The sequence below is a fragment of the Schistocerca americana genome, chromosome 7, assembly GCF_021461395.2.
Source record: "Schistocerca americana isolate TAMUIC-IGC-003095 chromosome 7, iqSchAmer2.1, whole genome shotgun sequence".
Lineage (NCBI taxonomy): Eukaryota > Metazoa > Arthropoda > Insecta > Orthoptera > Acrididae > Schistocerca > Schistocerca americana.
In genome coordinates, this window is record NC_060125.1 from 244,967,118 (window position 1) to 244,984,339 (window position 17,222).

A 17,222-nucleotide genomic window follows, 5' to 3' on the forward strand; every position below is an offset into this window, starting at 1 on the left:
CGCTTCTCTGTCACCTTGCTTTGCTGTCCCCATGGCTGTGAAAATACCTGAAGTTGCTTCCTGATCGGTTGTGACACACACAGAAACTCTTTAAAAAGAGGTGAAAAACGGACTGTGAGTAATATTTCCGAAAACTGGTCAGAAAGGAACCTATACGGCGTATTGCAGGAACATATTCTGAGTTCACAAGAATTTCTTTGTCGAATACATAACGATCAAAGAATTTTTAGCATATTGCCGCCCCGTCAGCAACTGTGATAGACCAATATATTGAAAAATCCGCCTAAATTGCGAAAATTTTCTGGTCTTTACCCAGGTTTCGTCTAGAATAATCTAGCCTTCCTCAGGAGCATAAAATTACTGTAACATGCCAGAGTAAGGCACAGTCAACATTCAAAATTGAAACCTATAGTACCGTGGTACCATGTCGAATTAAGACTACTTAACTGACGTCCAGTCCCGGCATCACTTCACCACGTGGTCGGTTGGCAGCGGCAACTACGTTGGCACTCAAAATAATAATGATCACATGTAAGGAGTCCATTTTCTGCTAGACGAATGCGTGTAGGGAAAATTGGACGATTTTGTGAAACGTGGTGTGCACACGTTGCTTCGTGAGTTTTTCTTCCAATTTCAAATGTTATCAATAATCAAAATACTTCGAGTGGTAAATGACAACTTCTCCACTTTCAGAATAAGTTATTTTTGCAAATTAAATAATGGTATTGATTTTTAGTACAAAAATAGTAAACAAAGTAACTATCAGATAGACTGCACGTTATGAATAGTTTAGTGCTGCAACATGAAAATTCGTAATGATAATAACAACAATAATAATAAGAAACAATTGCGCGTGGTTGGGTTAACAGTTTTTTCATCAAATTACAATGAAGAGCCAAAGAAACTGGTACACCAGCATAATATCGTGTAGTGCAACCGCGAGCACGCAGAAGTGCCGCAACATGACGTGACATTCACTCGACTAAGATCTGAAGTAGTGCTGGACGGAAGTGACACCATGAATCCTGCAGGGCTGTACATAAATCCATAACAGTACGAGGGTGTGGAGGTCTCTTCTTAACAGTACGTTGCAACGCATCAATAATGTTCAAATCGGAGGGGGGGGGGGGGGGTTGATGGAAGTGTTTAGTTCCTGGAGCCACTCTGTAGCAGTTCTAGACGTGTTGGGTGTCGCATAGTCCTGCTGGAACTGTGCAATGCGCAATGGACACGAATGTATGCAGCTGATCAGACAGAAATCTTACGTACGTGTCACATGTCAAAGTCATATCTAGACGTATCAGGGGTCCCATTTCACTCCAACTGCACTCGCTCCACACCATTATAGAGCCTCCACCAGCTTGAACAGTCCCTTGCTCACATACTGGGTCCATTGATTCGTCAGGTTTTGTCCATACGTGCATCCGTTTGACACAAGACTCGTCCGACCAACCAGGCAATATGTTTCCAGTCATCAACAATCCAATGTCGGAGTTGACGAGCCCAACCGAGACGTACAGCTTTGTATCGTGCAGTCATCAAGAGTACAGGACTGAACCTTTGGCTCCGAAAGCCCGTATCGACGATGTTTCGTTGAATGGTTCGCACGCTGACACTCGTGGCTCAACACTAAAATCTGCAGCAATTTGCGGAAGGGTTGCACTTCTGTCCCATTTAACAACTGTCTTCAGTTCTTGTCGTTGGTCCCGTTCTTGCAGGATCTTATTCCGGCCGCAGCAATGATGGTGATCTGATGTTTTACCGGATTCCTGATATTCACGGTACACTCGTGAAATAGTCGTACGGGAAAATCCCCACCTCATCCGTATCTCGGAGATGCTGTGTCCCATTGCTCGTGCGACGACTGTAACACCACGTTAAAACACTTAAATCTCGATAACCTGCATTGTAGCCTCAATTCTAACAACTGCACCAGACCCTTGTTGCCTTATATAGGCGTTGCCGATCGCAGCGCCGTATTGTGTTGTTTACATATCTCTGTATTTGAATACGCATGCCTATTGGCGCTTCATTGTATAACTAAATACTAAAAAATGGTAAGTGTAAACTGAGTTTTTATTTTACCGGTTTTACTGCTTTTGTTCTTAATTTTTTAAATAACTTGTAGTTATTTGTAATGTCAGTATAAGCCTATCACCGAAATAAAATTTTTGCCCTACCATTTTGTTGTTAAATGTCTCGGACTACTTCTTAGAACAAGTTAATGTAGCTTTACAGATGACAGCAAAAGTTTTACTTTCAGAGTAAGAGCTTCTGCATTATTGAGGTGATCTGTATTATTGCTAACTTTTCCTGAATCTGCTTCGTTAGTCTCGCCCAAAGTTGAGGCTGCCAGCTATAAAGCTGTAAAGCCTGTTACAGCAAGGAAAGCGCTCGCCGTCGGCGGAACATTTGCGAACTTTATACAGGGGAAATGCAGCGTAAGGCTCTCTGCAGGTGAAAAGCAGGGTCCTATAGTGCTTAGACAGGCATTAAGATATAAGCCGACTAGCACCTGAGCAGTCTGCAATGGTCCTTTCTGAGAACGAGAAGTAGAGAACAGATGCTTTTTAACGGCACTCGCAACAGTTGATTATTCTGGTCAGCTACATATTACTTTCGACGGCGTCAGTAGAAAGGGGTAGGACATGTTTTGAAGTCTGTAAGTAGTGGTTTTGGGGGAAAGCAGTTGGCTTTCTGGTTACCGATCGTGCTTGAATAAAATGTGACACCTAATAAATTTGACTGGGTTTTATTTATCTCAGTAGAAAGAGACCGAAACCTTCCGCTTCTTAGTGTTAACAGTGCTTTTTGGTGATACAGCCACACAGAGATGCAGAAAACGATTTAATGCCAAACAGCCAACACGGGTTCACAAAATATCGGTGTTGCGAAACACAAATAGATCTCGGTTTTCACGAAGTAATGGCTGCTATCGATAAGGTATGTGAAATTCATTCCACGTTTTCATATTTCCAGAAGAGTTTTGACACTGATCGACACAAACGACTTCCAGTTATATTCAATGCCTACGGAGTATCGTCATAGTTGTGCTACTGGATTCGTATTTTCCTCTCAGGAAGATCACAGATCTTAGTAAGTGACTAACAGTCATGGAGTAAAACCGAAATAATATCTGGTGCTTCCCAAGGAAGTGCTTTAGTACCTCTGCTGTTTCTGATCCACTGTATGAACAATTTAGGATACAATCAGAGCAGCCCTCTTAGATTGTTTGCAGATGATGGTGTCATATACCGTGTTGTAAAGTCGTCAGGTGATCAAGAATAATTGCAAAATGAGTTACACAAGATATCTGTAAGGTGTGACAAACTGGCAACAGGCTGTAATTAAAGAAAAGCGTTATGTCATTCACATGACTACTAAAAGGAATCTGCTAAATTTCGGTTACTCGATAAATGCCATTAATGTATAGACTGTGAATTTTAACTAAATACTTGGGGATTACAGTTACGAATAACATAAATTGGAACGATCACACAGATTATGTTGTAGGAAAGTGAACCAGAGACTGTAGTTTCTTGGCAGAACAGATAGAAAATGTAACAGGTTTAGTGGCGACACTGCCTGCACTAAGCTTGACCGCCCTCTTTTGGAGCATTGCTGCGCAGTGTGGGATCCGAGTCACATAGGATTGATGGAGGACATCGAAAAAGTTCGAAGAAGGACAGCTCGTTATGTACTGTCACGAAATAGGGGACAGAGTGCCACGGAAATATTACATGAATTGGGGCGGCAATGATTAAAGCAAAGTAGCTTTACGTTGCGGTAGAATTTCAGAACCTACTTTGTCTTTCGAATGCGAAAATATTTTGTTGATATCCACCTACATAGGGAGAAATGACCATCATAATGAAATAAGAGAAATCTGAACTCACACGCAATGATTTAAGTTTTTGTTTTTTCCATGCGCTCTTCGAGAGTCGAACGGTGGGGAAATAGCTTGAAGGTAGTAGGATGAACCTTCTGTCTCGTTATTAATTGTGAATTGCAGATTAATCATGTAGCTTTAGACGTATTTTTGCGCCGTTTCCAGACTGTTATAAAGTTGGGTAGGTTTAATGTTATTCTCGATAACATATCGGTCGTTAGAGTCAGACTAATAGTTTGATTAGACAAGAGTTGAAGGATGAAACGGCTATTCCTTCATTGAAGAGACCATCGTCGTAGGCACTAGCTTTGCATTAGGAGGACTTTGGGTAGCCAAACTCCAATAGGTCAGATGGACAACTGAACTGCGATCGAACCCCAATACCAGTTACCTAAGCATACACAACAATAATTTGATCACCCGCTGGAGACTTAACACTATTACTGTGTAACACTGTAACCTAAATACTGACCGTGTTTTGGCGAGAATGACATTCCACTACTGTATCCAGTAAAAGCAAGTAATTGGTGATAAGGTCCTGTGGAGTCAACAAATTATGAGGACTCTGACTGATATGTTCTGTTGTTCTAAATACGGAACTGAATCGAGTCATTTGGTGGGCCAGGCAGGTACGATTGGTCACCAGCGTTCGTCAGTCCAGGAACGTATATGTGTCATTGTTGTGGCCTTGGGGGACTAATGATGGTGACCCGAGTGGTGAAAACAACATAGTGGTTAATGTTGACGATAAACTGAATGTCGGTTGCTAAGTGATGGCACCAGAACATCGCATAACCATCACCGGCCGGGAAACACCCTCCAAACAATGCAGGTTAAACATCCGATTGGGCTGTCGGTGTGTTAGATGCCTTGAATTATTCGAGAACAGTTAGCATCGCGACTTGTCGGACCACACTGTAACCCTGTAGTCGTTTACTGGCACAGTTTCTTTGTCGTTGGTCCACTGAACACTTGCAGTTTTATGTGTCGTTGGGAGAAATGGCCTGCTCTGAGGTACCACACTCCAAATGCTGTACGACAATGTTCCACCACTAATTGTTAACACTTGAGGTAAGGCGCACTGAAACAACAACTTCATTCACGGTGAATGGTTCATGGGCACGTCCACATACTATAGCTCCTTCTGTCATACAGTCATGTCTCCACATCGAATCTTCTTACTGATGCTAAACCATACAACTGATATCACACATGCGCCACTTTACTGTCAAAGTCTTTCGTTACCAGTGCCAGGTCACATGACCATTGTTATGAGCCCTACACGATCTACAGCACTTCAAAGCGACCGCTGTGCCCTTCTGTAGGCGAGAGGGGTGACTAATATTTGGTCCCGTGAACTGAAAAGCTACGGCATCATGTAGCTCTATTTGGAGAAATTACGTTCATGTTGGAATGCTGACATATGTTTCCTGCAGACGTGATTCTATTAGTAACTTATTCCACTTGTAAAACTTGTCGCAGTCAAGGGTTGCGCTTGTTTACAAGACAACAATGTGAGAGAGATTCAAGTTCGATCAGCCCGTGAGACTCACAGCATCAGGATATCACTATCTGATGATAACGATCAGTTCTACTACAACTGCAAATACAGATATTATTCACATGTATCTGAACGTTACCTTTATAAGCCTAAGCCTCTCGCAGTGACTCCTTTCAACTGAAAGCTTGTGTTCTGTTCTCGTGCTGCAGTAGCGTAGTCTGTCATGTGACATCACTCTGGCCAGAACGTGTGGTGACTCGCGGATCTGAAACTCTTTGCCCTGGAGGGGCCAATCGGAGTCCATCTGGTAAAATTACTGAGAAAATGTGGCTGAGAAGAAAATTTCCTCGTCCGGCATTTGGATGGTGAGGGCCATTTTGGTTATAGTTTCCTTACAGACGAGGCCAATCTCTGATCACATTGTTCTGATTCACATAAATGGGTAAGGTCCCTGAATGCCTTTGGTTTAATTGGTATATTTCACACGCATCCAGTTTTGCTTCTTGCGTTACCTTTGAATTACATTTACACAGAAAAAAATTCTCGTGATATGTATTTGTTGAAGTTATGACAAAAATCAAATCTTGTTTGTAATGAGAGTGAACGAACATGGAGCACTAGTAGGCGGTATCTAATTAGGATAATCACATCCGTGAACATCCATGAGAAACAAAGGCTCTCTCTCTCTCTCTCTCTCTCTCTCTCTCTCTCTCTCTCTCTCTCTCGGTTAAACATATGATGGTTGTTTTTGAACATGTGTTCTACAGATATTTTGATGATTCGAAAGCCATTGTGCCGGCCGGTGTGGCCGAGCGGTTCTAGGCGCTAAAGTCTGGCACTGCGCGACCGCTACGGTCGCATTTTCGAATCCTGCCTCTGGCATGGATGTGTGTGATGTCCTTAGGTTAGTTAGGTTTAAGTAGTTCTAAGTTCTAGGGGACTAATGACCACAGAAGCTAAGTCCCATAGTGCTGAGAGCGATATGGACCATTTTATATACACTTGCACCATTATAGCGTTTCCTTACAGTTCCTGGTCCCCAGTTTATTAATTTAACACACTAAGAAACTCACTGACTTTCCTTTGCCATGCATTACCCAACTGACTTTCCCACTATTGGGAGCTGTCATGTAAGCCACGGAGATGCAGTTTGCTGAGCTATACATTTCGAGGCAACAACAGTGGCAGATCAGTCAGTTCAGCATAATTTCTATTCAGTTTCTTGGAAGTTTAAGGTTCGTATTCGGAATGTTTCGCTTCATAGTATACCGGTGCCAAATATATTTGCTAACAGTAGTTTGGGCTATAAGTTAAACTCATTACACAGTTAGGCCTAACATACTGTAAGGAAAAAAAAAAAAGACATGCCACGGACAAATTATCAAAATGGGACAGAAATCGGAGCTGTGATGTATATGTACAGACAAACAAATATTACAATTTCAGAAAAAAAATTCATGAGTTATTCGAGATTAAGTGCGTCGCCAATTGAGCAAGTTAATAACGTACCGGTCCACCTCTGACCCTTATGCGAGCAGTTATTCGGCTTGGCACTGATTGACACAGTTGGTCGATGTCCTCCTAAGGGATATTGTGACAAATTCTGTGCAACTGGCACGTCAGATCGTCAGAATCCCGAACTGGTTACATGGCCCTGCTCATAATGCTCGAAACTTTCTCAGTTGGGCAGAAATCCAGCGTACTTCCTGGCCAAGGTAGGGTTTGGCAAGCCGAAGACATGTAGTAGAAACTCTCGTCGTGTGCGGGCAGGCATTATTGTGCTGAAATGTAAGCCGAGGATGACAACAAAACGGTGTTTAGAATATCGTAGACGCCATGCTGTGCCGTAAGGGTGTCGCGGATGGCAGCCAAAGTGGTCCTGCTATGAAAAGAAACGGAACCTCAGACCATCACTCCTGGTAGATTGTCAGGCTGGTGTCCCACAGCTGCCTGGAGCGTCTCCAGACACGGCTATGGTCTGGAAGCTCATTGACCGGAGTGGAATTGTCTCCAGTTATTACAAGTTCGAATTCTGCACCAACGACCAGCGAAAGTTTGCAGTTGCAGTTGCGAAAATACTATCACCATTGTCAGATTCTACAAGTCTGGCGACCATGCTACAGAAAGGTGCCACGCGAGGCGTGGCCAAAATTTACGGTAATACTTTGTTTAAAACTTTAATCCAACGTTCAGTAACATTTCGCAAGCCAATGATAGGCCTTAACCTACGTGACACCAAAATAGTCGACTCAAATATCATACAAACCATACCCTACATTACGTACACTGTAAATAGAGGATACTGTGCTGTGAATTTGTGGTTCGCGGCACGTGTTGTATCTTGCCGCTCCCGGCTAGCCACGTTTGCGCTGCTCTGGTGCTAGCGCTTGCTTGTGTAGTGATGCAGTCGGCGGCGCTTGAATCTACACTGTTACCAGTCCGAGCCCGCATAGGGCAGCACGAGAGGGGTGCAAGGAGTCTTGGGCTGACTAGCACTCGAGCCGGGATCTCGAACAGACCAGTGGGCAAGCCAGACAGATGAGTAGGGCCTTGGACTGAGAGCATCAGGTCTCGGTGGACTTCATTGCGGTGGTGGCGAGGGACAGCCACCCGAAGTTGTCTTGCGGTCATCAGAGGCTGGTCATAATGCCACGCCTGCCGTGAACAGTATCTTACATGTTTTTCTGCAAAGCAGTTGGAGTGCAGAGAGTCGGTGGAGGGCCTAAAACGAGAAGCTTTCTCCAAGCTGGGACCCTGAAGAGCAGTCTAAGGTGCCTCACTAACCCTCAGCGCGAGGCGTGGCCAATTTGTGGCACGTACAACCCAGTGGGGTGTTTGGTGATTTTTCCAGCCGAGAGGATCGCGATTCCAATGGAGACGCAAATGGGAGCTTCCAGATTATAAGGGGTGCGTTATATGGGTGCTTTAGTGGGCAACAGCAGTGTTTCGATCGGTCGAGTGATGAACATTGTGCACAATATGAAGTTCAAAATGGTTCAAATGGCTCTAAGCACTATGGGACTTGACATCTGAGGTCATCAGTCCTCTAGACTTATAACTACTTAAACCTAACTAACCTAAGGACATCATACACATCCATGCCCGAGGCAGGATTCGAACCTGCGACTGTAGCAGCAGGGCGGTTCCGGACTGAAGCGCCTAGAACCGCTCGGCCACAGCGGCCGGCCAATATGAGGTGTATGCTGAGCATTTAGTACGTAAAATCATTAGGCATGAAAGGCTAGAGGGTAAAGTGGTTGTCATGGTTGTGTTTTGATGCACGCAGATGTTTTCTCTGAAGGAGAGCGATATTTGTTTAGTTACTTGCACGCTGTGACCGTGACTGATTTTCTGTGTCACACCGTAAAGACAGTGAGTCATCTTATTATACGCAGGTAGCGTAACTAACTTTGTTTGTGACATTGTATCGTATAATATCCTAGCTTACTTGTTCTGTCCTCATATTTCTTGTAAAATTATACTCAGAAATTTGCGGTGGTAGTGCGGTAGATAAATTGTTTTAATGGGTAGTTGGTGTAGGTCGTGGTTGTGGATCTATATTTACTTGAGTGCTAATGTAAGTAACCTTAATTAAGTCAGAGAGTTGTCTTCTAGTTATTGTCCTATGGTTAAGTGCAGATGCTTACTTTGTCACTTTTCTGCCTATGACCAGGGCAGATACTGTAAGTTACTATTGTAAACTATCATTGACCCGATCCTATCAGCTGGGGTGAAGCTGGTTTTATTTTCATTTTGATAGAAGTATTTTATATTGTTATCTTCTTGTTGAGCCATAACTTCACGAACTATATTGGGCCGTAAAAACAAGTTAGCCGGATGGAATTTCCGAGCGGTTCTAGGCGCTTCAGTCTGGAACCGCGCGACCGCTACGGTCGCAGGTTCGAATCCTGCCTCGGGCTTGGATGTGTGTGATGTCCTTAGGCTGGTTAGGTTTAAGTAGTTCTAAGTTCTAAGGAACTGATGACCTCAGAAGTTAAGTCCCATAGTGCTCAGAGCCATTTGAACCAAAACCAAGTTCTATTTTGTAATCATTTCTCCATTGCCAAGAAGAATTTTTATGTTTAACGAATTCGCTGTAAAATTGAGCCCATTGCTGCAGAACCTCTAGCCCGATCCCCATTCCACGTTTCATGATAAAGGTAGTTTTTTAGTTATTTTAGTGTTCAGTTTTCTAAGAAACTGGGCTTCATTTCCTGAAACCATCCCCCCTCATACGAAATTCATGAGTTACAACCCACCCCCAGTTCTGATAATTGATACGCTCTTGGTGGCACAGATCAGTGATTTAAAGTACATGCATTATGTCACAAAGCAACTGGAAAAGTGACGTAATTAAAGTCGGACTGATTGGGGTGATACTGTATTAAATGTATAGCCGTGCCATCTCTTGTAAGTAGATCAGTGAACACTACCTTGAATTATTCTCGCATTTATGAACCAAACACTGGGGTCCCATAACATTTACTGACGTGATCGCTACAGTGTGCGGATCCATCTAGATATACATTTCATGTAGAAAATAGCATATACGTTATGGAACGATTAGGAGAATAGGGTATATCCGGTGACGCAGTTTATGAATTCTTCCTGAGCTCAATGTTAGGCTAACGTGCGTTCTCATTATAGTCAGTAATTAACCAGCTGTATTTGACATCAGTGAAAATTTTGTGATAATTTCCTGCAGATTCGTTGGTACAGTAAAGTAAGTGAATAATTAAATTTTCTAAATTACCCCCATTCAATTCCAAGTCATTTCTTGTGGATGCTGTTGCGTATCCATCGAGGAGTGGAGGAGGTGACCCTGTCACCCCCTCCGACCACCCGATAAAAACAAAATTATGGTATTCGTAAACCGAACGCGAATACTGTATTGCCACACTGACAGACATAAACGTTCAGTGTAAGGCTGAAGAATGTCAGAGCATGCAATAGATATTGCTGAGTGGCATATGTATGCAGTCATTTTTCCTGAAATCTCAAAATTACTTCGCCGTTGTCTTCGTGTTCTGGTGCCAAATCACCTGCGAGCTCTTTCTTGTGCAGTGTAGCCATTTTCTCAATGTTTTTACGTCCACTGAATGTCTTTCGAAGTTTCCGTTTCATATTTTTTGTTGAATTCATTTTGTGGATCTAATTATCCGTACTGCGCGCCTCGCTAGCTCTCATACTGTGCTGTATGTTAATCTAAAATGTTGTAATAGATCTCTACTGCATTTAGACACCAGAAGATGCTACTAATTTGTGTACGGTCTGGGCTTTCCCAAATTACATTTTGTTTTCTAATTTACTGTATTTCACAAAACATTTATGCTGCTTAACTATGAAAAATGCAGGATGTGCTCACGTGCGTTATCGTGCGATAGTATTTCGCAGCTACTGATCAATGAGTATGTTCGTTTACTGTGTTAAACTCTTCACGAACACTTCCTTGTACATCTGCAAGTTAAAGTTTCTTCTTTTCCAACCTGTGTTGAGGTCCACTATGGCTCACTATAGTATTCTCAACTGCAACGTACTGTAGAAGACATTTGGTCTAAGATTGCACTGTGTAATTCAGAGACATTCTTTGATGGAGGCGACTAAATTCTTTAAATTTATCTACGTACAATATGCGGATTGAATGAGAAGAGAGGAACTTATTTTATGCCGGCCGTTGTGGCCGAGAGTTTCTAGGCCCTTCAGTCCGGAACCGCGCTGCTGCTAAAGTCGCAGGTTCGAATCCTGTCTCGGGCATGAATGTGTTTGATGTCCTTAGGTCAGTTAGGTTTAAATAGCTCCAAGTCAAGGGGACTGATGACCTCAGATGTTAAGTTCCATAGTGCTTCGAGCCATTTGAACTTATTTTATGATCTTTGCACTGCTATACTTTTAACGCAGAAAATCGCTGTCGATAGCTTTCGATCTTATCTGATGGTTTATACGAATGTTGCTTGCTACGTGCTGTCATATTAAACTGGTGTAGACAGTAATATTTCAACTTATATGTCCACAAAAGCGTTTTAGGCTTTAAAGTATCTCGCAAAGAATTTTCATTTTATTCATCTGTACTATATGTGGACTGCTACCTTTCGTCTGCAAGTAACTTCGGTAATCACGATTGTTGATAAAGGTTTCTAAAATTGTGTGTTATATGTGTCTTGCCAAACTTCCTGGAACAGTTGGTAAGTTCGTTTTTGGTATGCGAAGACTGTTGACGGCATCAAGTAGCGATACCATTACAAGTTTTTCTTCGGTTACATGTTTACAAAAGTAAGAGTGGCGTTAGCGATTTGGATGCATCTTTCTCTGTAGCAAGATATATTGCAACTTCAGAATTTTCATTGATTATTTCAGATTGTACACTACGGCTATTTTTCTATCTCGCTCCTGACGCCACCAAGAAGTACAGTATTATGTTCATTACGTCTTCGTTATGATGACACAGATATCGGTTATACGTCATTTGGGATACGTTGACAACGGCCTCAAAAAAATAGTAGATCATTCAAAGTAGTTTATCCACGGTATCATGTGCATTCACCATACCTCAAAACATGGAGGCATGCATATTGACACAGCACAGTTGCTGCATGTAACAAATGGAATGAGTAATAAAAAACATGCAGCGCTCTCACCGCGCGAGATGAAATATAGTATTAGTATTTCGTTATAGGTGACGGTTTGCTTCTTATCTCTGTAAAACTATTGCAATTGTCACGGCGACGGATATAAAGCTTCGCCTTTCGGTTGTGGGTATCTCATATTGAAGCTGTAGTAAAAAAACACGCTTTATTAAAGTTGACAATGTTGCTTTGAAATAATAACAGTACATATCAAACAGTTTCGTTTTATGGTCGCTTTGGCACCTAACACACTTCCTTAACAGTGCCACAACTCATCCAGTTTTGTGATCACGGTTAAGCTCGTTTCCCATTCATTCTGAAGTAATTATTGCTACGTTGCGTTTCCAGAGTCATTAAACAGGTGACCGCTGGTCATGGAAGCTTTACCATTTACGTTCTACTAATTCTACATTGCGTTTCCGTATTAATTAAACACGTAACAACTGAGCATGGAAGCCTTTTCCTTTGAATTCTGCTATCGACATGTTCCTCAAAAATGGTTCAAATGGCTCTAAGCACTATGGGACTTAAGATTTGAGGTCATCAGTCCCCCAGGCTTGAACCTAACTAAACTAAGGACATTACATACATCCATTCCCGAGGCAGGATTCGAACCTGCGACCGTAGCGGTCGCCCGGTTCCAGACTGTAGCGCCTAGAACCGCACGGCCACTCCGGCCGGCCCCAACCATGATATTTTGGCACTTGACCTCACATGGCCGTTTCTGGAAACACGTGGTGACGTTATAGTAAACAAACACCAAATTTTAACTAGCTTCCTCCACGCATAATCATTCACACGGTAAGTGATCCAAAAGTTTTTTCTACAGCAGCAGTTTTCAAAAACTGCCGAACTGCAACACTTAACATTAATTAAAGAAAACGCATCACACTGTAAATGATTTCAAGATAGTTGTGTATATATTACCGAGTGTTTCAACGTGTCCTCATGAAATACAATGATTAAAATAAACACTAAGCTGATGGAAGCGCTCTCTCTCCCGGGTGCAGTAGTATTGCACTCGACTAATAACACTGGAGTATTGGTGAATGATTACATATCATTCAGTCAATCAACCAGTTAGATCAAAACCCTAGACAAGTCTTTCAAAAATTGTACTGAGGACCTTTATGATTACATATCATTCAGTCAATCAATCAGTTAGATCAAAACCCTAGACAAGTCTTTCAAAAATTGTACTGAGGACCTTTAACTGTGAAAGTGACTTGATTTGTTTTTAACGATCTTGTTGCTTATAAAACGTTAGTATCTAATTTTCTTTTCGAAAGCGGTGGCTATTCGTATTGGTTCAGTCCTTAGAATATGATTGTGGCTGAAATTCTCTTCAGTGGACCGAAAAGGTAACCATGGTGTGGTACCAAATCTTAAGTGGAACGTGCTCGTCGATCGGTACTCCTCACGGTACACATCATGTCTTTTTTGGCTCAGGACTGTTGTGCAGAAGATTTCTACCTACCCTCAGGTGCCCTTGACTTCACGGTCTAGTGACTGCACACAAAGTTTTCAAGTACGCGGGAGAAATACACGCAGAGAAACTTCTGATCTGAATAGAATGAAATAATCGTGTGGCACCGGCGGCCGGGAATCCCCACCTGGGTAAGTTCGGCGGCCGAGCTCCTAGTTTTTTCAGCCGACGGCATATCGGGTGACTTACGTGTCGATGCTGATTAGCCCATGATAAGAACGATCCAGCACCCATGCCCCAAGAGGATGTAATCCCCGATGCAGGCGGGAAACGACCTCGGACCGCTGCATTGCAGTCAGACTCGCTGGCCACTCATTAGCGGGCGTACAAGCCCGCCAGGAAAGCCGCGCGGTCTAACACGCTGCTTCCTGAGTGGGAAAGCGTGCCGGTCCCGGGCACGAATCAGCTCGGCGGATTCGTGTCGAGGTCCGGCGTGCCGGCCAGCCTGCGGATGGTTTCTAAGGCGGTTTTCCATCTGCCTCGGCGAGTTCGAGCAGGTGCCCCTTAATCCGCCTTAGTTACACTGTGTCGGCGATTGCTGCGCAAACACCTTTTCCACCGACGCGTACACCATAATTATTCTACCACGCAAACATTTACAGTTACACTTGTCTGGGATGGCGGTGGGGTGAAAGGACGGCTGTCGTCTGTTGTGGGGTTGTGAACCACTGACGGCTACGGCGGGACGAAGCATCTCCGTCATTTCTAGGTACCCGGATTAATACATACATACAAGGGGGCGGACAATTATCTGAAGAGACCATGTAAATGGATTTCCCATCCCTGCGACACTGACAGCAGCATACTTGAATATCGTGTGACACTTCTGCATATTTCTTCGTATGTAGTTTTTGTGAACACATGGGGCAGAAATTTTGGGTATTTAGGGAATAAATAGTTTTATTTTGAATGTACGCCGTATCGTCAGTTATTTATAGTGATGATTTCCTTGATGTGGTGGTGGTGTGTTGGGGCTTATGGGCGCTCAACATCGAGGTCATCAGCGCCCTGACAAACATTAAAAGTAACGAATGTGGACAGACCTAAGGAAACTAAAGCACACACTCAAACAAAGCAGGAAAAGAAGGAAAATGCTACCTAAGAAACTAAAACCTAAGGAAAGGGGAAACATAGCAACAAGAATGTCACAGGAAATTGTTATTGGCTGGCCACATACATAAAATATGGGCGAGCTTGTCACGCAGTGAGCAAATTAAAATCCTCTGCCTCAAATCTTTGTAAAAACATTTGACAGGACACAAAACTTTAAAACTTTAGCCACATTCGTCCGAGTGTTTCCTAAAAGAGATGGCAGGTCCGCTGGCAAGTCAGCCGCGACCCGCTGGTCACAAAATAAAACGCAAGCCAATAAAACGTGGCGCACAGTGACCTGGACGCCGCAAGCACCACAAATTGGAGGGTCCTCTCGCCGGAGAAGGAAGCCATGCGTCATAGGGCTGTGGCCTATTAGAAGCCGAGTGAGGAGAACCTCGTCCTGTCGATGGGGCTGAAAGGAAGTACACCACATACGCGTTGTGGGCTTGACTAGACGGAGCTTATTGTGAGTCACTTCCAGCCACTCATCCTCCCACCGACGCATGACCCGTGAGCTCAACAGCGAGGTGAGTGCGTGCAAGGGGATAGCACACTGAGATACTTGTGGGGCGAGACACGCCTCCTTGGCTGCGAGATCTGCCCTTTCATTCCCAGCAATGCCAACATGCCCCGGAACCCAACAGAAAGCTACAACTTTCCCCAGTCGCTGTAGTCGGAGGAGGGCATCCTGGATGGTCTGGACAATTTTGTCTGCCGCATACAAACGTTGCAATGAGTGAAGGGCACTGAGTGAATCGTAACAGACAAGAAATTTAGGAGAGGAAGAATGTCTCATGTGCTCCAGTGCCCGCAAGATCGCAAACAATTCTGCATCAAAGACAGTAAAAGTCAGAGGCAGTCGGACCTTCAGGACACGATATGGAAAAACAACTGAGCAACCAACAGAATCCCCTTGTTTCGACCCATCCGTAAAAACAGCTACATAGTCGTGGTGCTCAGATGAAATGGCAGAAAATGCTGCATTAAAAACGGTGGCAGGAGTGCAATCTCTCTTGTACTGCAATAAATCTAAAATCACTCCGGGCTTCTTCAGTAACCAGGGTGGCAGGCGGTTAAAACCTTGGATTTGGGGTTCTACAGACTCCACACCGAGGGACTCTAGTACACGTTGCACACGGATCCCAAACGGCCACGTAGCCCGGGGACGGCGGGAAAAAAGGCGGTCCAGAGGTGGATGGGCAACAAGATGGTGAGCAGGCGATCTGGGAGCTGCAAGAAACTTACAAGCCTGGCGCACCAGCAGGAGCTGCCGTGATCACCACCAATGAAGAAACATATGTATCACCATAAATCACTGTAGAAACAAAACATATAAGACTACCACAGGATAAATATAATGCGGCTCACATTCTTATTGCTCAATCGAAAACGAAGACTAATTTATTTCTCATTCATATTTTTACACTATTACGTGATGGAGATAGTAGGAAAAAAAAGTATATACCTCTTCAGAGAGTAAAGCGGTTATCTATGGTAGTGCTTACTTGCACTGAACATCTTGCCACGAGACAATACATGAAATGATTTAGAATAAAAACGAGAAACTATTCGGAGAGCGGGCTGGGTAGTTGAATTTTGGAAAACGCTGTTATGACGTATGAGGTATAACGAGATTTTGCTGGCGGTTTTTTAGGTAACCAGACAGAAAGATTATATTAAAACTCCACAAAAGCAGATGCGACAAATGAAGCGATTATCACAAAAACATATAGCAAGAGCCTTGTAACCGAATTATTAGGAAGAGGTTCCAAGTAAGCAGCAACCAATCGCAAAATCATGTTTTATTCATTCACTTTTGCAAATTGATTTCAACTGATTAACAGCCATCATCGGTGCTCTCAACGAATATGTGTCCTGAGTAGTAAAACTGACTTAAGCAGAGGTCTGACGCAATTTTGTGTGGTGGCATAGTCCATTGTTTTCTCAACAGCAGCAATGAATAAAGTACGATTGTCGTTTCAGCACCGCAAGTGGTACCGGAAGTACGAAAACGTGACGGAGGAACAACGGCAATTGCGTAATGTGTACGGATCTCCGCCACCAATACGTACAACAATTTATAGTGTCCGCGATTAATTTGTACTGTTCAGGACGTGCATAAAGAAATGTCTGGTCGACCCAAAACATCAATAAGTTCATCTTCTAGTGCTGCTGTGTTGCTTTTGTCAATAAGCTTTTGCAAAAGTAATAAAAGAAATTGTATTGTTGCTGAGAAGGATTTGTTAGCAGTACATTGGTCGTTTATTAAATTTAGGACCTACATCTTCCGACATAAACCTATTGATTACTCAAGGCCACAAGGCTTTAAATGTATTGAACAGAAAGCTTGTTGTACCATAGTAGACTGACAAGATAGGCCATATTTTTTAGAAAAGTTTGACTGGGGAATTAAATACATTAAGGGAGCTGAGAACCTTGCTGCAGATTCACTTGGTTCCCATTATGAACGGATATTAGCAATATCAAGGTGGAAGAAGACAAACATTTCAGAATTGTGTATCGGGAAGACGTTAAAGATGAGCATGTAATTAGGAGCATATGTAATGACATCCATAGAAACCAGAATCAGGATGATAAAAGGATACTAGTTAAAGGCTGCTTTTGTAG